This window comes from Erithacus rubecula (genome assembly GCF_903797595.1).
Source record: "Erithacus rubecula genome assembly, chromosome: 11".
Classification (NCBI taxonomy): Eukaryota; Metazoa; Chordata; class Aves; order Passeriformes; family Muscicapidae; genus Erithacus; species Erithacus rubecula.
This window is the reverse complement of record NC_136663.1, coordinates 23,002,965-23,025,129: the sequence shown is the minus strand read 5'-3', so window position 1 is coordinate 23,025,129 and position 22,165 is coordinate 23,002,965. Positions and strand designations below refer to the sequence as shown.

General features: G+C 44.8%; 1 protein-coding gene and 1 long non-coding RNA gene across 2 annotated transcripts in view; both read left to right on the top strand.

Moving 5' to 3' along the window:
• LOC306806575 overlaps positions 1–9,307 on the top strand; it is a 222,926-nt gene extending 213,619 nt beyond the window's left edge. Inside the window, exons 2-4 of the long non-coding RNA XR_013775499.1 lie at positions 132–252; positions 3,846–4,017; positions 9,077–9,307. This is a non-coding gene — a long non-coding RNA (uncharacterized lncRNA). The remainder of the gene's footprint in view (positions 1–131; positions 253–3,845; positions 4,018–9,076) is intronic.
• ADIPOQ (adiponectin, C1Q and collagen domain containing) overlaps positions 1–22,165 on the top strand; it is a 303,274-nt gene that overhangs the window by 18,959 nt on the left and 262,150 nt on the right. The window lies entirely within an intron of this gene.

The following is a 22,165-nucleotide window of genomic DNA, read 5'->3' as shown; positions in this document are numbered from 1 at the left end:
TGGCATAAATCCAAAAGGTGCCTCTGAACTGACATGAATTCAAGTGTCTTTGGAAATGTTTCATTTTGTGGTTAATTTAATTTCACTTTGGAAATTACCTCTCTCTTTCTCTTCTTTTCTCCTTCTTGCAGCTCTGAGTCAGCTACAAAACTCCAAATGATTTCTGGTGGTGTAAGACAGCAGTGCTTTGTAAGGAAGGCTGGGGGGAAACGTCACTGAGTTACTACACCAATCTGATTTTGTCTTCTTCAGGTATTTCAACTGCTCACATTTGCATTATATTTCAGCACTGCCCATGGAAGAGACAGTGGACAGTTTCTGAAAGGAAGTCAGAATCAACTTTGGCAATAACACTTGTTTTTGGAAGATAGAGGGAAAAAATCCAGAAGCAAATTCAGTGATTAGCCCGAGTGCCCACTAAAATCAATTGGGTTTCATTAAGTAAGAAGGACTGCAGCCATGCTGATGGTGCAGTGCCTTCAGAGGGTTGATAAGGTGAATTTTCACATTATACCCATTTCCTGGAAACATTCCTCTCCCACACCAAGCAGCTGCTTTGGGCTCCAGCCTGTGCAGGTTGCTGTATGGATCCAGCACTTGAGAAGCCTGAAGGGGAGACACAATTTGGAGAATATTCAGTTGACATGCACATCTGGATTGATTTTCATCTGGCACACACCCCCTGATGGCAGCAGGTGTGGTCAGGGGCTAAGGTGTAGCAGAAAGTGTTCTGTGGCTCACAGATTGGGCAGACTGGGGATTTCCATGCTTCTCAAAGATGTGGCAGTTCAGGTTGTCTTGCCAAACCTCCTGCTGTTTCCAGATGGTTCCTCTCTTGAGAGGAGCTGCTGAGATGCCAGTGCAGAGCTCCCTGTGCACGTTCATGCTGTGAGATCCAGCTGTACAGGTGCTGATCTGAGCTGCTCTCTCTTGCTGGGCACTTTCAGTTGCCTTTATGTTCTACAGAATCATTTCTGTGTCAGTTCTAGACATCTGCATGTGTGGATCCTGACATTGGTGCCTTTCTGTGCCACATCCACCCATCTGCCACAGAAGCACAGGGGAAATCTGTGTACTCACAAAGCCCTGCAGCAGAGACAGCCAGCTGAGTGGCCTTGCAGGAGGACCCAGCTTGGCTGGAGTTTGCTCCTGTCTACACACAGAGTTAGATAGTTTTGCCAAGAATTAATTCAAGATGTTCTGAGTAAGGGGGGGGGTGGGGGGGGAAGGGTGTTTTGTAGCACACTAGGCTGTGCCAAGTCTTGTGCAGGCTGAAAAGAAAGATATTGTGAAAGCAGAACCTGTTCCATCTTTGAAAGGCTTTAATCCTCCCGCTTAATATATATTTCCTAGGATTGTAGGAAGGCTACCTGCATGAGCCACATTCTTGGAGCACCTCAGCCCGCTCTCCTGGTTTGCAGCAGCTGTGGGTGGGAAAAGAAAAGGCTCTTCCTTGGAGTCCTGTGCTGCATCCCTGTGCCTGGGTCCACCCACCAGCACTGCCTGCACCCCCTTTCACTGCCTAGTCTGCATATCCTTCTCCAATAAAAAACCAGAAGCACTCAGGTGTGCTACACAAAACAGTCATCAGCTCTAATTGAATAATTGCCACAAAGCTACTTTTGTGCACATCCATCAGTAACTTTTTGTTTTGGCAGTTGATAAACCAGGTGTAGTTCCATGTGGGAAGTGAGATAAGATATTTTGGATGATGACAAAGGAGAATAATGATGCTCCTGACACAGCCACATCATGCTGCTCTCCTCTTGAGATATTAAGAGTGTTGTAGGAGGATGAGAAAGTCCCAGAGATTATCAGACTCGGGGTCAATCATGGTCTGCTACAACACTGTGTGATCCCACAGCTATTGGGCTGACACACACCTTTACATCTACCTGCCTACCTCCTTTACATCTTCTTGTTCTGTCTTTTGAAGCTTGGAGTTACTTCCAGAGCCAGGAGGATCACTGACCTGACATTGTGCAACAGTCTTCTAACAATTATACACTTGCACTTAGTTCTAATCAAAATTTTCCACTTGCTAGTGCACATCCTGGAGATGTGAATAAATTATCAGAGCTTCCATGCTAAAGCAGACCTAGGAAATTATAGAAATAGGATAAGACTTAGGATTGAAAACAACTTGCATGACAGGATACAACCTGTTTTATCAACACTTATATTGCTGTACATGACTACCTGTCCAATTGGGTCTGTTTTAAACACAATGCTGGACTAGAGAAAAACTGGCAAGTTCTCATTACCTGCACTGGCTGGTCTCAGAACACAAGGTGCTCTGACTCGCAGAATTTGCAACACTATGTGAGCACATTCATTTCACCCCTTCTCTTTTTTTTTTATTTTTTTTTCTTTTTTCGTTCTTTTATTTCTTTAGGAGCACTTTCATTTTTTCAAACTCAACACTGAGGGCAATTAAAATAGCAGCACTGGATGTCCAGCACAAGTGCTGGCATGGATCAGTTAGCAGAGCCCTCTGCTAATAGTTGCTGCCCTGCAGGCTTCTTCACTGCTGAGCAGTAATTGGAGATGCCATAGTGCCCACAAATGCAAATCTTGCTCAGCAGCAGCCACATTTCAGCAGACACTACAGCACTTAACAGGGCAGCTGCTTAATGAGTTCAGTGTATTAATTTCTACTTATTCTGGAAAGAAATTTACTGTTCTCCTTTTTCAGAACAGCCCATTAGCTCAAAAAGCTGTTATTCCTGCTGACAAGAAGTTCTTTGGGTTCCTGACTCTAAAGTTTGCATAAAGTTTTTTAGCTAAGGCCATTCACTCAGAAAAGCTTTGCCACACGATAGAAAGGGCTGTTGTTTTTTCCTACCCACCCATCCCAGGAGGATCCAATCAATATGTCCTTTCTGCAGATTGCTCTCAAAGCCAGAAAATCCCACACAGAGCCGTGTCAGAGACAGAAATCAATGGGAGCACAGAGGACATCCCCCTGGGATTAGGGGAATGCAATTTGGGCAGCACAGGTGTTTGTGTGCCTCAGTGGGGAGCAGTCCTGAAGCTGCCAGCCTGCCTTCAGATGGGGCTGCTCTACCCACAGCCAACCCCTGTGGAGCAATTCAGCTCTCCTTGTCGATTAACTTGAAACAAAGATAAAGGAATACATAAAGGCAACTTTATGGATGCCTTTGTTTTCTCAATAGCTATGTTAGACTGGTATCACACACACAAAAATCTATAAACCTCCAGGCACTGAAAAAAACCCTGTACATCGTTTTAAAAAGCCAAAATCTTTCCTATTTAATCAATAGACAAAAGCAAATGCATGCAGAGCTCCATAGGAACTTATTTAAAAGCTAAATAGATTCATCTGGAGTGCTCTGCCCTTGAGCTGAGCAGACAAAATGTTCTCCATAGGGCTACAATACTTTTGCACATAAGAAACAACTAATGACAGTGATATATTGACCATCCCTAAAAACAACAAATGTTTGATTATTTCTTCCAGCAATTTAATCCAAATAATGCAGGTCAAAAGGAGATTCCTGTGACCAGAATATGCTTTGCTCAGACAGGTTGTACAGAGCTCACAGTACCAACAAGCCAAGCAACAAAGTGACCAGTAAATGTAAAATGAGGTACCTGTGTAAATTTCTCCCACTTTCAAGGCATGTGGTTTCTGACCTTTCCCACTCAAACTAGATTTACAGCTACCAAACATAGTTGTGGTACAATGTTCTTTAATTCTCAATCGTAGACAAAAAGACAAATCAAATAAGAAGTCAGAAGCAAAATCCATAAGATACCACTTTACCATTGTGCCAGTTAGTCCCATTTTGAATATTGCCTACATTTTTGGTCTCACATAACAGAAGGCAATGATTGAACAAGACACAAGGTACAAAGAAGAGTGTGAGGAGAATCAGCAGACAAGGGCCAGCTAAAGTAAACTGGGAATCTTCAAGCCAGCAAAAGGATGACAAGACCTTCATTTCTACCAAGAGATACCAAATTAGTCTGGCAACAGCTTATTCAAGACAAAAAGTAGTGGGGTTTGATATAGTTAAGCAGTGGAATGTCTTGCCATGATGTATTTTCAAATTCACAGTGTCCAGGCTGCAGTGTGTGAGCCTGGCCTGGGAGCAGAACTGCTCTGCACTTCTGCTCTGTGTCTCACTCCTCTGCTGCTGGACCAGGTGAGCTCCCAAGCTGACCCTGTGCTTGATCTTACAGTCAGTTTTACTGAAAAGTGACATATTTCCAGTTCTTGTGAACAGACAGCTTTACTGCCAGCAAGTGGTTTGATCATCCTGATAATCGTAGCCCCTGGAAGCAATTGGAGGGAGACATAGCAGATGTATTTGGATAGTTACAAAACCATTAACAGAATAACTGCAGTGAGATTAGAGATAGCTGAGTGAAAATGAACCACTTGCAGATGTACTAGAGCTAATTGGGAAGGTCAGAGTTACAAACCATTGAGTTAAGGAGTAGCTCTACACTTAAATCAATCATACTTAAGAGCCAACAAGTAAGTGCATCTGTTCACATTTATTTCAGCTTATCATTTTCACCTCTATGTGAAGAAAGGTTATATTTGTATATGCAGATGAGCTGCCAGGGGTTCACAGGTAGCTGCATGCAGCAGCAGGTACTGAAGGCAAAGGAGGGGGGCAATTCCACTGGGATCAGGACAGATCCTGCCCAATATCCTAGTGCCACTCTCCAGGAGTATCCTCAGCTCTGCTCCAGTGCCCCTTTTCACTCCCAGGGCAGCACTCCCAGCTCCAAGCACCAGGTTTGGCTTTCTAGGGTCCATGCAACATTGCTGGCACAACACAGCAGGCTGGTGCTCCTGCTCACCAGCCAAGCAGATGTTCCAGAACCAGCAAAGAACAGCTGCAGGCTGACTTCTCCCCTCCTATCACCACTGACACCAACACATTTTTTTTCTACCACCCATCTGCAAATTTTCATATGAATGACAGGAACCTCATACCTAGTCTGCCACCAGAGTGGATTAGGATTTGGTAACATTTCAAACTATTTTTGCTGTAGGCAAAATAGAGTATTAGAGCCAACAAGTCCACTTGGTTTCTTGCATGTTGTTCCCCAGCTGCAGTTGGCAATGCCTGCCAGCAGCACAGAAGGTACATGGCAGTGAGGGACACTGGCTTCCAAACAATTCTGCTGCAGGGAGAATGAGAGGCAGCAGCAATTGTATTCTAGCAGCAGGGCATCCAGGACTTGTACTTGCCTTTCCTGCACCCATAGTAGGCCTGAGCTCATCCAAGGCACCTTTTTGGATAAATTGGTAGGTTCTTTGCTTTAGCCTTATTCAGCTATTCAGCACAGCCACAGATGACTGAACTCATGAGGGAATCTAATAAACTGGTCACAAACTGACAGGTTTATTCAAGAACTCTCGAGAAGATGTATTTTTCCCATTGCCATTAAGGTTAGATGTATCATAGCAATAACCTCCACCATTTTGAAATATACTCACAATTTTTTCAGACTGATTGAATGCTCCAGCTACACTTAAGCCATCAAGCTGTTTATTGTTTTCATTTCACAGAGATGTTTCTTTAAATAAAAGCACATTAAATATTTCATTACCAAAGTTAAGTTTTCAGTAGGATAAATAGAAGCTTCTTTACACACAGGGTCTATTCTTCCCTTGGATTCATATGTCAAGGCTACTTCAATATCACCAGTTATACCTGTCCACAAGCAGCTCTGCCCTGGGGACAATAAAATTGATTAACCAGATTGATGAAGAGATGAGCTTGATTACAAAAAATCCATCACAAATGTGAGCAAGTTGCCAGTATATTTGATATCAGCAATCAATGAGGCCTGTTAGTGGCTGTATCATTGCAGCAGTAGCCAGACCAAAAGCCACACAGGCTTTGCTACCAGCAAAGCAGGTTAGCAAACCCAAGGAACATCACATGTAGGTCGGGAAGAATTGTTCTGTTTATCCACCTTACAAAATTTTGCTGTTTTAAAGACTGACAAAGTAAAGACTATCAGTCACCATCCCAAAATGAAACAGCACATACCTTCTGCCCTAGGTTTTCTGGGTTACAGTGATCAGTACTAACACTACAGTAGAAGAGCAAACCCTGCTTGTAAATTATGGTTACTCAGATTATTGCCTTATATATTGAAGGCAGAGATTAGCTTCCAGTATATTAGTTAGTGGCCTTACTAAGCAACTTTGCAGAGATTGTGTTTGAGATTCTAGTTTGGACTGCTGTGCAGTGCAGTTGAACAAGACTGAACCTATTATATCAGGACCAAATAAATTAATCTTTAAAACAGCACATTGACACTCAAATTCCTTGATGCATACACTTAAACACAGAGAAAGCAGTTCTTGCCTACAGTATTTATTGCTATGTAGTTTGTAATTTGATAATCACTGCCTATGTTTGACACATGATTTTATAGTCAGTTTGCACTGACCTTGCCTGGCAGCTCAGACTATCACCTGCCTCACCATTCAGTTTAAAGCCATTTTTGTCACCATTACTGAAGTTCAGCCATGTGCGTGGGCAGGGCAGCCTTACCAGGTTCTCATTCCGTTCATGGGGGGGCACACAGCTGGCCTGAAGCTGGGCCAGCCAGTTCTGGCTGTGAATCAGCCCGGGAGCTCCGGCAGGAGTGAGCCCAGCCCGGCGCTGCTGTGCGGGGCTGCGGCTCCCTCTGCTGTCCCGGGATCCCGAGATGCTCACAGGACACAGAGCCCGGCTCCCTCTGCTGTCCCCGGATCCCGAGATGCTCTCAGGGCACAGAGCCCGGCTCCCTCTGCTGTCCCGGGATCCCGAGATGCTCTCAGGGCACAGAGCCCGGCTCCCTCTGCTGTCCCGGGATCCCGAGATGCTCTCAGGGCACAGAGCCCGGCTCCCTCTGCTGTCCGGGGATCCCGAGATGCTCTCAGGGCACAGAGCCCGGCTCCCTCTGCTGTCCCGGGATCCCGAGATGCTCTCAGGGCACAGAGCCCGGCTCCCTCTGCTGTCCCGGATCCCGAGATGCTCTCAGGGCACAGAGCCCGGCTCCCTCTGCTGTCCCGGATCCCGAGATGCTCTCAGGGCACAGAGCCCGGCTCCCTGTGCTGTCCCGGGATCCCGAGATGCTCACAGGGCACAGAGCCCGGCTCCCTCTGCTGTCCCGGGATCCCGAGATGCTCTCAGGGCACAGAGCCCGGCTCCCTCTGCTGTCCCGGATCCCGAGATGCTCTCAGGGCAGGGCACAGAGCCCGGCTCCCTCTGCTGTCCCGGATCCCGAGATGCTCTCAGGGCACAGAGCCCGGCTCCCTCTGCTGTCCCGGGATCCCGAGATGCTCTCAGGGCACAGAGCCCGGCTCCCTCTGCTGTCCCGGGATCCCGAGATGCTCACAGGGCACAGAGCCCGGCTCCCTCTGCTGTCCCGGGATCCCGAGATGCTCACAGGGCACAGAGCCCGGCTCCCTCTGCTGTCCCGGGATCCCGAGATGCTCACAGGGCACAGAGCCCGGCTCCCTCTGCTGTCCCGGGATCCCGAGATGCTCTCAGGGCACAGAGCCCGGCTCCCTCTGCTGTCCTGGATCCCGAGATGCTCTCAGGGCAGGGCACAGAGCCCGGCTCCCTCTGCTGTCCCGGGATCCCGAGATGCTCTCAGGGCACAGAGCCCGGCTCCTTCTGCTGTCCCGGGATCCCGAGATGCTCTCAGGGCAGGGCACAGACCCCGGCTCCCTCTGCTGTCCCCGGATCCCGAGATGCTCTCAGGGCAGGGCACAGAGCCCACTCGGCTTCTGCAAGCTTGCCATGTCAATAAAGTCGGTGTAAAACTTCACCTGCAGCAGGAGATGGATAAAAGGCAGGACCAAAGGTACACAGGTGAAAAGCCCTTTCAAGCAGACTGCTTTTGTGGCTGAAGGATATATCATTTCTTCCTGTACAAAAAAGGACTAGGAGCACTTGACATCTTCTATGCAGACACCACTCACCTTTATAGCATCAAGGGGGAAAAAACAACCACATTCTCAACCCCTCTGCTCCCTCCATCAGCCCTTATAGTCAAGCAGTGCTCATACCAGCCTTCCATGGATTAAGGGCTCAAATATACAAGCAGGAGGCATAAAACAGAAACACTCATAACTCTAGCAGAGCCAAAGACTAACACTCCCACAAAAGGGAGTCTGGGATTTGTTGCTCTCAGTGTGTTCAGTAATGGCTGAAATGTTAACAATTGCTTTCTCCAATTCCATTATTTCTAAAGAAGGAACAGGAGCTATTATTGCACTATGGAAAATCATGGGACACTCAGCAAGGGGATTATTGGATTTTTTCACCCTCCTTACATAAGTCCTCATCTATCTACTTGTTCTTTGAGGTGATCAAATGTTGCTTGTTTGGAATAACAGCCCCAAGGGTCATTATCAAGGGGTAAAACTTTCCATGCTTCATTTTTACATATCCAATACATCCTGAACCCTGTGGGGGAACCATTCTCCAGGGTGTCTGTGCCAATCTGCTGTGGCTTTTGGGATTAGCCTTATTTTAGATTCAGTGTTATGACAGTATGGAGGGAGAATGACCTTTCCTGTGACATCAACCACCACACAGGAAAACTTATAATTTTCTTGATCAGGAACTAAGCTGCTTATAGTTACAGGAGGTAGTCCTTAGTGACCTGTTCCCAGCTATCATTAAGGTTTGTCTCATTCATTAAAACACCAATTAATTGTTGTTATCCTGATGAATTCTTGGTATTTGAGTACAAACCCAACAACTGTGTTTATGAAGAGCATTGGATACATTTTGGACTAGAGCTGCATGGGAATTTTGGTTCCAAAGCTGAATTGATGTCCCAGAAGAGATGAACACAACACTCCAAGGTTCAAGTGGTAGTTAAGTCCTTCTGTTTTTCACTGCTTTCTTCCTTAAAGATTTTACTCCCTTTCCTCACAGGTACAGGCTGATCAAGTCAAGGTCAAGGTTACTTGTATCTGTTAGCCATCACAAATCAGAGTTTCCAACTCTGCAGACAGTAATCACAGGAAAAACAATTCAAACAGCATTGTTTGTACCAATCTCTGTTTTTCCATTTGTTCCAGGAGCAGAGGCCCTCTGAACTCTGGAGCAGTGAATCCAGGGTCCTTAGGAGTTGGAATGGTCCTCTCCACTCAGCTTGCAGGGGTCACTATCCCAGCATTTAACATAGATCCTATCTCCAGGCTGAAAGAGATGAGCAGGCGTCTTCAGTCCTACAGGTCTGGATAACACAATGAACCTCTGGAGCTTCTGCAAAGTGCAACTTAGAGCCATTAAATACTTCTGCAAGTCAATTTTCCCCTTCATGTGAATTTCTCCCAGAATATGTGGAATTTGACATGGCCTGCCATACAATATACATACATGTCATCCCAGGAATGCATCAGTTAGGCTCTGGATAACACCAGCTGGCTGTCTCTGAATTGCACCCTTTGGAATCCCTAATGATAATACATGGCTGTATAGCTCTTCCTAGCACCTCTGTTTTCTGGATGGATGGCCTTTAGGTCCTCATTCCTAGGAATAATCAATTTATCTAAAATTATGACTTTTATTTTTGGTTTTACTGGATAAATCACTCCATCCTATCTCAACGGTAATTTATGATGTCACTCATTAGTGCCCAGCTGGGGATTTCACTGTGTTCTAAAACTTCAGCAACACTCCCAGCAATTCTGCCTTAAAAGCTGTGTCTCTTTTAATTTCATCTCATTTTGAAGCCAGGTAGGGTTTGAGTATGGCAGGGGCTCCCTTAATTAGCAGCTTTAACATTTCACAGTTTACAGGTGCTGTAATGGCAGCATTAGTAGGGCAAGGCTCGTGCATGGACCAGCAGCTTTCACAACACAGTGGAGAGCTCACTCAAAGATTCAATGGCAATGGTCAGAGGCTCTCCTCTCTCCCCCACATCTGTGTCACCAGCCCAGTGTGCCACCCTGCTTGAAATTGAATGGACATCATTTAGGGGGGTAGAAACCAGAAGTTAAAAAGACTGCAGGGCCCAAAAACCCTTCAGCTTTTTCTCCACTTAATAAGACTCTGCCTCCTCCTCTTTTTGCCATAATTTTTCAGTTTCACCTGGCTTATGGCCATAGAGCTCTTGCAAATTTGCCATCTGCATCTGATCAAACAGCATTGGGGTTTGGTTATGATTTCTCTCTTCACCCTAAAGTCCAGTAATTACCTCTGTTTTTATAACTTCATGCACAGGGGAATTTGAAGGAGATAAAAGATCATTTTCCTCTGGTCTATTACTGCAGGGATCACCCCATATGTTTCCATCCCAATCTTCAGGGTATGCAATTAGCTTTCTAATTTTCACAATGTTAGGAGGATTTGGAGCCTGCATGAGCATCAGCTCAACTTTTTCCTTCAGCTTTTGTTTTCTTTTCTTTTCTTCTTATAACTGTCTCTACAACTGTTCTATGTCCAAGGACAGTAGTATTTCAGTTGTTTTCCTGAGTTCTTTCTCAGTTTTCAGCTCTTGTTTCTCTATAACTTGATCTTTCCTATACTAGCAGGCAGCTTCTAGGTGCCTAACATTTTACAAATAATTCCTTTGTTTTTTCCAGCCTTTATATGGCCCCTAGCTGCTTCTAGACATTCCTCCACAGCTTCCCAATCATGCCAATTACTCTGAGCCCATTCATCTGAGAACTCAGGACTTGGACTTATTCCATGTTTTTGTAAGTAGTTAGTGATTTCATTTCCCATCCTGCTGACTGCAACAATTTGTCACAAATTATTGTTTTGGGTTGCTCAAAGAATTGCTGGCAAAGGTACCAGCAAAAGCAAGTTTAATATTAAAGGTGAAAATGTGACAAACTTGTTGGCAAGATTCACTCTACTGCTTACTAGATGGTTAAAGGACACAGAGAAAAACTGCACTAAAACCCAAAATCAATCAATCTGAAGTTAAAAATCAACAAAAAATTATCTGTCTGGAGGATGGGAAGGGGAAAAGGGTAATGATGGGAAAGGATGAGGAGAAGAAAGAATAAGGAAGACCCTCCTGTTGAGTCACAACATTCAGAGTGAACCCCCTTGCCAAACAGCCCTGGACTTCATCAATAATTTAGACCTAAAGGTTTTAATAGCACTTAGACTTAGCAGCACTTAATTGAGAGCTTAACCAAAACAATTTAATGAAATATTCTTATGGGACTTATAGTAGCACTTCTCACTCATAGGCCTAACTTACTCATGACTGTAAAGCACTCAAGAATCCAGCAGAGCAACACTCATTGTACACTGGCTGTAGCATATTCAGCCCCAGATCTACAGGAGCATGTAGAAGGTAAATCCCTGTGAAAATTCCCTTGAGTTCAGACTCACACTGGATGTCTTTGCATCTCCTCAGGGCTGAGCCCCCAGGAGTGGGGTATTAGCCCAGGCTCTGTTGCTGTGGTTTGGTGATGGTCCTGCAGCAGCAGCACTGTTGAGAGCTCTTCTGCTCTGAGAGGCTCCACTCAGAGAGGGGCTGCTCTGAGCCCACTGCAGTCCAGGAGAGCCCAGAGGGCCTCACCCTCTACCACTGTGTGGGACAGTGGGCTTCAGTCACAGCAATTTTCCATCCTGGCTGCAATTGAGGTCAGCAAGTTTCTTTGAGAGTTTGATAACAAAAAATATTATTCCACTTGGGTTTCTATTCAGCAAGAAAACCAAGTTTTCAATGCTGTCAGTTACAGCACTTTTAATGCCAGCCATGGGTTTATGTACAGAATCACAAATGGAGCATGTCTCAAGCTGCTTTATGATTATTTTTTCCTCCCAAGCATCAGTCCTATTACATGGTTGGGACAATGGGAAGATGCCAGCAGCTCACATCCTCAGCAGCAGCTGCAGGACATGATGTTACAATGCACTTTGAAAGTTTTTTGACCAGTCACAAAAATACAAAAGCATATTGACAGTAGTTTTATCCAACCACTATAATTACAAGTACCTTTGTAAAAAAAATGCTTGCTTATTTCAAATATAATACCTGCTTATAAACCTTAAAATACAATGCACAGAGCTCCATTATTAAGTTTATAACTTCCTAATATCTTGCTAGATTTACTTTTCTGCTGCTTAGAGAGCTATTCTAGCCAAGCATTAATGCACAGACCATTGTTCTACTTGTGCTGTTTTCTACATCCAATAGAACTTTTCTGCTGGCAAATCTTACAGCTACTGTTTAGCTCTCTAATTGCAGTTCTGTTGTTTCTGAGGTCTGCTTTTGCAGCTTTCTCAAAACTATGTGCTTCCCAGTGTTTGTACATCCCTACATCTCTGCTCCCTTCACCATTTCCATCCTGTCCATTTGCAGGTGTGGAAAAAATTACCCTATAACACAAACTTCTCTTTTTTAGTGTAACCAACCTGCTATGTTACTTTCTGACTCTTGCTGAACAAGGTGCCAGAATACCCCTCACCCTTTGCATTAAATGTCCCTGCTCATTATGCAGCTTTCCTTTCACTTAGCCTAAGGGCAGAGACTTTTCATTTTCCTCTCCAGACCCCAGTGTCCTTCCTTCCCTCATTAGCAAAAATTCATGTATGGGAGATAACAAAGTCTCATCACCTTCTCACTGCCTGAGCCAGCACAATTCCTAATCCCTCTCAAACTGCCAGGGAAGCCAGAGCCTGACACACATAATCCACTCCTGACCTTGCCAAAACACTGCAGACATGATTAACTATCCCCCCCCCTCCCAACACCTCCCTCCCCCAGCCCTCCACTCAGCCAGAGCAGCCAAAACTGCTCCACAAACTGCTTCTACTCCTGTCCCTTTGCCAGCAGCTTGCAAATGTGAGCCCACCCTCACATCAGTGCTTTTGCTTTGAGTCAGGCCCACCTCTCTTCCTTTCTCTTGTTCTCACATGATTTTTAATGCTTTTATCATCATGCTGATGATTAGATGCCCATTTTCATCTGTGTGAAGCAGGAGGACCCAGCAATACAGACTATAAATCCTTCAGCATTCAGTATTTTTCACTCTCTGTGTATGTGTGTGAGCTTGTTTGCATGGTTTTTTTCTTCTCATCTGGAAGAGGCACAGCCTCTTATTTTTGTATCAACTCTGAGGCAGATAATATTTTACATATTGCTTATTAAAAAAAAAAAAAAGGCAAGTGCAGGTACATCACATTCTGCAGGCTCACAGGGTTACATTTTAAAGTTTACAGACATCTCCATATCTAAACTTTGGCTCCATTGGTACAGCAGGGCTTTTCTTCTGCAGCCCTCGAGATGCTGTGGAGATACAAAGGGCTCAGTGTCCATGGGCTGCCTCTGACCTGGCTCCAGCACACCCCTGTGCACGTGCTGATCTTTGAAAACAGGCAGAGGGAATTGCTGAAACACAGGCAAGAAACACTGCTCAAAGTGCTCTGCTGGACTGGGGCCAGAGCCCAGAGCGTGTGAGGATGGAGCCAAAATTAATTCAGGCTCATTGCTGTGAGAGTTGCCTGAAACAGGGAAATACCCTTCTGTGGGAGATTCTGTTGGTTTGAATTTTTTTTTTGGCTAGGGGTAATGCAAATGCATGAGTGTGAGCTTTAAATAAAATACAAACCTTTTTTAAAGCTTTAAAATATAAATTATTTAAATGTGCTCTCCCTCCTTCCCATTACCTGAAGCCTTCTTGTCATCCCTTACAAAAGATGAAAAAGAAATAACAGGAGTTGTTACAATGGAAATAACAGGTTTGATGTAAAACCTTTTACCATCCTTTTTTTGTTCTGAAGTTATAAAAGTAAGCAAAGATTTTGTCAACATATCATCCCTTTCAGGCCCTGTATTTGCATCACAAGGAGATGATTTATGGAAAATAAAGAGGACTAGAAGAGAGCCTTGCTGAGAGCACGGGAGACTTTTCTGAGGGTACATGAGTGTGTAAGGCAGCCAGGGGGAAATGCCCAGGCTTACAACACAGGAGTGAGGAGGGCACAGCTGCCAGAACCAGCACAGTGGGACCAAGAGTCTTCCCAACTGCAGTGTGGCCATAAATCCTCATTCATTCTGCAAACAGCTCCACAGGGGTCCAAAGCCAGGCAGAAAAAGCATGGAGTACTTAGCTGTGGGTAACAAGGCAAGCAGCAGCTCTTCCTGACAAGCCCTAAACACATTCACATGCCTGATTGCCCAGGGATGGGACAGTGGGAGGTTTTATTTAGGTACATGCTTTAATGTCTGCTGAATCATGGCTTCTGGCAGGATTTAAGCCAAAACCTTAGATCTCCAGTGTCTTCACCCTGTGTGACATCAGGTAACTTATCCAGATGATTGGTTTTAAGCCTTCCAACAGCTCCATTCCTTTTAATTGGATTGCTCCTGCCTGCCTTGCAGTCAGCTGTGCCAAGCTGCAGCTAGGGAGGCTGCTGAAGATGGCACTGAGAAGGAAAAAAAATCCAAATAAGACCCAAGAGAGCCAGGCTCTATACTGAGTTCTGTCACAGCTTTTCTGGATAACCACAGGCAGCTCATGCTATTGCTCCTGGCATTCCATTTGCATCAGTGTATGTGCTGCAAGATGAGAAACATGGCAGAGGAGTCCTAAACTGTTATTAGTAATGCAAGGCAAGGGCAGAGCCAGCAGGAGCCCAGAATGGGTGGGATTACTCTAGACCTCATTCTGATGTGGAGCTCTGTGCCAGTCTGCAGCAAGCACACAAGATTATTTTTAAGGTACTTTTGTTTTGCTTTGGGTCAAGGGTTGATGGTGTACTGAGAGGAATTTCTCTCAAGTTCTGCAAGGGCAAGGGAAGGCAACCATGAACGTGATAAAAGGCCAGACAAGGACTAAGCCCCTTGCTGGCTTCAAACATAAACACATCCTTATAAAAATAAGGCCATTTCCTTGTAACTGGAGTGTGCAGGAAGTTTGTTTTTATAAGTAGAAAACAGAACCTGTTCTTAATGAGGAACACTTGTCCATGGCCAAACATCTTGTCAACAATGGTAATTCTTTCAAGTTCCTCTGCGCTTGTGACATCTCAAAAGAATTATCTTCTAAGAAATATGATCAAAAAGTCCATAAAACCCAAACAAGGAATTTACAGGACAAGATTCTAAGAGCAGGAAATAGGGAAAAAATGAAAGCATAGTTAAAAAAAGAAACCTACCATAAATGCTACTGAGCCATAGCAGCAAAAGTGCTGTGTTGATGCTGACATCAATTAGGGAAGGCTGGGAAACCCTTCCCAACAGGAATACAGATGTCTTTCATTATCTGCTTCAGCCACTGAGGAAAACTGAATACTCCAGTGACTGCTTGTGTCCTCCTGGTGATGATGTGACACACTGGAAGCTCAAAGCACAAGCAGGAACCCAAGGCAAAGAGGAGGTGCAGGTCTGTGCTGCCATCCCTTCCATCTTCTCCCCCTTGAGCAATGATGCAGCTGTTTTGCTGTGCCATGCAGGTAGCCCACATCTGTGGGGCACAGAACATTCACAGCTCATGCCTCTGGTAGTGAGGGAAATCACAGGGCTTTTTCTGAAACCTGTGACTTATGGGTTCAGGCTCTAGACCAAAGAATGTTGTCATCACATGTGTGGGTGAAATTGGCAGGGTACTTTCAGAAATAATGTATATGATTGATTCTCAAGATTCAACACATTGCTCTGCCATTCTCTTAGAAACTCTTTTCAGACCTTGACTCTGTGTAAGACCTGCAGAAAAAGGGTAATCTCTAATGCCAAACAAGGGGCTGTGTAGAGGTCTCTGCTGCCACAGTTACAATTGGTGATTGAGAACTCAGGATTTATCATCTTCTTATTTTTGTTATTCCCTCCTATCTCATTCCCTGCAAGGAAGGACAGACAGAAGGCCTGTTTATACTGAAACATTTCCCATTAACTTTGCCAAGGCCAGGATTTTGGCCTCTGTATGTGCTTAATTCCATGTGTGTGCAACCTGGCCAGTGCTCCAAGGCACACTTTTATCAACAGAAGCACCACTACTACCATGGTTTTTGTCTGAAGTAATTTAAATTAACTCCATAATGCAGGGAGGGAAAGATAACACAGGTTGAAGGTTACAGCAACTTGATTCAGTTCAGCTACAAAAATGACAGATAGCCCCCTCTGACTTGGAACTCAGTGGAAGTGCAGTTCTTTGTGTATTACACTGAAACAGGCCCATTATTATTTCATGAGCTAGCTGTCCACAGTGTCACTGTGGATAAACAAACATGGGAAAATCACTCTGACCACTTCTCAGAATCTTATGCTGCAAACCATTTGTGAATGTAAATATTGAGGGTGGGAAAACCTCAAAGTCTCTGACCCCTATTTCCAAGATCTGGCATCTTGTGAGAATTGGTTGCATAGTAAGAAATTTGAAACCTTTACAACTTGGCTTCAAAAGTATTTTTTTAATATACATTATTTTCCTGTCACTGAGTAGGAGAGAGACAAGCCTCTTCTCCAAACACAGTTCAGGATAAAAAAAGAACCTCTGTAACCATGGGGAATTGTGAACCAAAATGCTGCTTTGATTTAAATAGTAATAAGTGTAATATTAAAATATAGAATAGGCATTTCTATCTTCAGTTATCTCCCTGGATCTAGGATGGGACTTATTCCTGTCAATGTATTTAAGCAGAAATTAGACTAATTTCTCTGGTTTCACCTAAATTGCTGTGTTCTGCTCCTCTTTCTTTATAACTTTATGCTTCACTTCATTATTCAACTGCTTTGGGGTGTAAAAAGTATATATACCTGAATAAAAATCAAATATTTTGTAGCTTTGGTTCTGCTTTAAAAAACTGAGAGCAACAGAGAGTTCTACATTTCATCAGCAACTGGCAATTTGCTCCAGACCTCACCCAGGAGAAGCATGGATCTATATGGAAAGACCCTCCTGGAAAGGACACTTGGCTGGGCTGCAGCAGTGACATCCTCTGTGTGGGTCACTTCTTGGGAAAGGCATTTTTTTTAGCCTGGTCTGTCACCATAACAAGCAACGTGCCACAGTCACAGATCCAGTCCTGAAACACATTTGGAAAGTTGCTAAACTGTGCTGTATTTCCTTGCTTTCCATTAACAGTCCTAGCTGTGCCCTGACCATTGGGACACTTGAAGGTCTTACCTGTGGGAAAGAATTTCCTGTCATCATTTATGATCTAATCTTGAGAAGGAAGGAAGGAGAGGGAGGAAGAGAAAGAAAGAAAGAAGGAGGGAAAGAGAGAGGGATAGAAATGGAGAAAGAGGAAGAGGAAGGAAGGAAGGAAGGAAGGAAGGAAGGAAGGAAGGAAGGAAGGAAGGAAGGAAGGAAGGAAGGAAGGAAGGAAGGAAGGAAGGAAGGAAGGAAGGAAGGAAGGAAGGAAGGAAGGAAGGAAGGAAGGAAGGAAGGAAGGAAGGAAGGAAGGAAGGAAGGAAGGAAGGAAGGAAGGAAGGAAGGAAGGAAGGAAGGAAGGAAGGAAGGAAGGAAGGAAGGAAGGAAGGAAGGAAGGAAGGAAGGAAGGAAGGAAGGAAGGAAGGAAGGAAGGAAGGAAGGAAGGAAGGAAGGAAGGAAGGAAGGAAGGAAGGAAGGAAGGAAGGAAGGAAGGAAGGAAGGAAGGAAGGAAGGAAGGAAGGAAGGAAGGAGGAAGGAAGGAAGGAAGGAGGAAGGAAGGGGAAGGAAGGAACGTAAGGAAGGAAAGGAGAGGAAGGAAGGAGAAGGAAGGACAGGAAGGAAGGAAGGAAGGAAGGAAGGAAGGAAGGAAGGAATGAAGGAAGGAAGGAAGGAAGGAAGGAAGGAAGGAAGGAAGGAAGGAAGGAAGGAAGGAAGGAAGGAAGGAAGGCAGGAAGAGGAAGGAAGGAAGGAAGGAAGGAAGGAAGGAAGGAAAGGAAGGAAGGAAGGAAGGAAAGAAGGAAGGAAGGAAGGAAGGAAGGAAGGAAGGAAGGAAGGAAGGAAGGAAGGAAGGAAGGAAGGAAGGAAGGAAGATTCAGATACTTCAAAAACTGATTCACAGAACCATTCATGATTAACAAGTCTGCAGAATGGGGACCACTGGGGGAGATGCCATGTAAATTATAGCTGTAGTCCTCTCCTGCATCTACCACACTCATATGGGATGAGATGGGGAGAAAGAAGATGCTGAACAGGTGGGACCAGACCATGCTGAGAAAATGGACATGTATTGCCTGTCACCTGTTCCCGTGCTCAGGAATATTTTGTAGATTGCAATATTCAGCAGTAAACTGAGCCCATACAGGAGCATAGCCATGCACATGCTCTTGTTTTTCAGTCAGTCTGTACCATGGGTACCAATGAGTGTCCAACAGCTCAGGAAAGGGCAGATGCTGCTTCATCTGGCTCCAGCACCGTGCAATGTGTTATCTTAATTGTGTGATACACAGCAATTCATGGAGGCAGAGTGGTTTAAATACATGGAGGCATGAAGCTTGAGTTTCCTCTCACATATGTTGGTTCCATGCCAGCATTGCTTCATCATTTTCAGTGAAATTCACACTGGTTTAGATCAGCAGCAACGAGATCAAAGAGCAATATATCCACCAGATGCACACAGACCCCTTTCTCCTGGATGGATATCAGACAGTCAGCATTTGACCTGAGCCTCTGAAAATTCCTGTTTCCCAGAGTGGGATATGGTGGCCAAGGCAGGTGCAGAGCAGAGGGTCAAATGAAATTAAACTTGCTGCTCCACGAGGGCAAAGAAATGAAGCCCCTTGTGAGCTGCTGTCTGTGCCCCTCAGCCCCATCAAAGAGCTGCATTTTTACCCTCTGCAAGATTTCACCTTGTGCTGCTGCAGACACCCTGTGCCAATTGGTATCCTCTGCTCTCACTTCTCTTCACCTTTCCAGGATGTGGTGGGTGTCCAGAACATCCTTACTGGCCTCACCACACCCAACATTTGCTCCTGATGAACTCAAGCTGGTGGTGAAATATTTTCCTCTTCCACTTTCAGGCAGAACACTGGTTTACTCAGTTCCCTATCTGGGGAATGGGGAATAACAAGCACTCTGTTGGTCAGTATGGAAAGAAATAGCCTTTAAAACAGAGTTGTGTTTTAAAGTCTTCTGGCTGTAATTGACACAACAGAGTCCAGGCCTTGGTTGTAATAATTCTCCCCAATCAAATGCTGAGGCAGGATAAATGCAATTAAATAAAAAAGCCATGATTTGGGCTCCATTGAAACAGTAAGAAAACCGAGATTGCTTGAAATTTGTTAATTTTGCATAATCTCAAAGTGGCACATTTTTCTGTACAGGTATCTCAGCAATACATGTTTTTGCAAGAACATGGCTCAGCATTTCTGTCCCCTGCTATGTTAATCACAACCAACTGATATCTGAATAATAAAGCAAATCCCCCACAGGATAAAGCTGACGTATGAGAATTTGAATTTGGCTGACCTGCAAATATCTCAGTCATGAATTTCACAGGCTGCATTATCAGAATAGGGCAGAGAAAATTGTGGCATGAGATGGTGAGGATGAAAATCAACAGCCCTGTGTCACAAGAACAGCCATATTGAGGGATGCTGAACAGGAGAAATAAATCAGTCTGGGAGGACTCTGGTTATGTGTCCTCATTCAGACACTAACTAAGAGCAGGTGTTGCTTTAAAACCCCTTAAAACCAAGGGCAGGACCAAAATTTTGTCTCTGCTCTTGCTCTCTGCTCCTGGGACTTTCACTGTGCTGGGTGAATATTGAGGAGGGGGTTTCCTGAAAGAGAAAACCTTTGATCCCTGAAGGCCCAGAAGCTTGATCTCTTCCTGTCTTATTGCTTTAATCCCTGTCTATCTGGGATAGAAACAGGTATTTTCCACATGCTGATTTTAGTGCAATGAGCAGAAGGAAAGGAGGAATCTCTTTGTTATATAGGAGTGCTTTAAGGAAGGAATGTTTCTGGGTGTTTCAGAGTTTTCTGTTGAATCTTTTAAAGACCAACCAAACAAGAAAGAAGATAAATTAATGGTGCTGCTATTCGTGGTAACTTCTGCCTCCACTTTGCAGGAGGGATATACTGAGGAACTAGTGAGGCTGTTCATTAATCATGGTATAATTAACCTGAAGAAGTGGTTCCCTTCCTTTAGGGGCAGCTGGCTTCAGCTCCTGCTGCAGAAAGCTGCTTGAGAGGAGCTGGAGCCAGGGAGGTTGGGAGAGGCTGAAATGGGCTCTTAGCATAGGTGTGCATGTAAATCTGCAATGCTGGGGAAGAATGGGGTTTTAGCCAGGTCATAGATTGTCCCCCAGAGTTAACTGACTGACATTTTCAATTTAAAATTGTATGGTTAAATTAATGAAGTTGACCTTTTGATTGTGGAAATGTATTTCCTCTAGGAGATGGACAAAGTAGTCATTTTAATGTTGTTTGCCTTTAATTAGAGGCAAAATAGAAGTATAAAGGAAGATTTGCAGATGGAGAAGGGAAGATGAGACTGCAGAGACTTAAACCAGGCACTAGACCTTTCTGGAGAAAAGCACTTTTGTGGAGAAGTTATATTCATTGGGAACTGTCTCCTAAAATAATTTCAGTGTGTTTTGTAGGTCTAAGGGTAGCAAGTATATTCATATTTACTGCTCTGTACAGAACAAAGTCCTGTTAGCCCATGGCCACTGGAATGCAAAGGGAGACATCTGTGTGAGTGTGGGCTGCACCATGGGGATGCTCTTTGGGAAGGTCAGAAACTCCTCTAAGGACTCCTCTGGGTCTGGGCAAAGGCACTGCTGATCTAATCATCTCTGGTGGAAGACAACGGGTGTGTTTGCAATTAAATTGTAAGACTTTTTGCAGTTGATGACTTTCAGTGCTTGACACCTTTTTGTTTAGACATATGAGAGTTAATACAAACCTTATGTACCACCTACTTGCATTCCAGCCTGGCTTGGCTTCCAGGGTGTGAAAGGGCTCCCTTAGAAGTTGTTAAGCTGAGGGACCTAACATTTTTTGGTGGGGACTAAGGGAGTGCCTCTTACTGCAGAGCCTGCAATAAAAATATGGGAGGTCTGGCATTTTGTGTTCCTAGAATTTGGCAGGCACTCTCCTTCCAATATTTTAACCCTTTGTGGAGGTGTGGCCTCTGCAGCTTTCCCTGTTTAGTGGATGCTCTCTAATGAGTGTCTCTGGCTGTGCTTGTTGAGGTGGGTGGTCCTGAAGCACATGATGAGGGCTGGTCTCTGAGAAGGAGCAAATCCTCTCTGCTGGGCTCTCTGAGATGGCAGCCCTGCCAGGGGAGGGCTGGCATTAGGATACTGCTGGGAGCCAGGAAAGCAGCCTTTTCTCAGAAATTACAACAATGATTAAACACCTGCTGGGTGTGTGATGTTTTGCATAAGCATGTTTTCAAAGAGGTGTTGCCCTCTTGGACCAATGAGCCTTTTCTGTTTTGCACTAACTACTCTATATATAAATGTAGTTTATTTTTAAATAAAGTTCTCTTTTGCTCCTCCATGTCATGAAGGACTTTGTTGCATTATCCTTTCCACTGCTTCTACAGCCAAAATGGAACAGAGGGCCACAGCACTGCTCCCCACCCCTCAGCAAGGGTGTTCTGTTTCCCCCTGCATCATAAGGTGTGGCTTTCCTGGTTTTCTATTTTTATTTTTCCCTTGGTTTCTCTTGTAGAGTGGTGTGGTGTGCTGAGGGAAGGCCAGCTGACTTCAGCTGGATTCTTCACTTGAAGAGAGTACAGATGTTAAAGTTTTCTCAAGTTCTGCCTTGACAGCAATTCCTCCTTGAGGAGCACCTGGCTGTGCTGGTGGGAACCTGGGGGCTGCTGTGGTCCTGTCAGTCCTTTGGACCCTCTCAGGCTTGGAGAGAGCTCCCTAGGCTGAGCCCTGTATTGGAATGCACTGGGACTTTATTGCTGTTTCTATTGCTGTTATATTCTGACCTAGAGGGCTGGCACTTTGAAGATGCTGGTTTTAAACTGTGTGTTTCAAATCTGAAAGTCTGCCAGGCAGGGGAGTGAAGCTCCTGCTCCCACAGAGCCCAGTGCAGCTGAGCAGTGAGCCGTGCTGCTGCTTTGTAGCCACTGTATTCCCAAATTGGCCTTTCTCAGGAAAACTGGGATATGAAGAAAGGGAAGGTGCAGGAGTGATGAGCAGGACTGGAGGACCAAGGGCTGTTGCCCTGTTCCATTCCAGCCTGTTCAGTTGGAGAGCTGATAAAGCACATTGGTCTCAGGAAAGAAAAAAGGACCTGGCAAGGGGC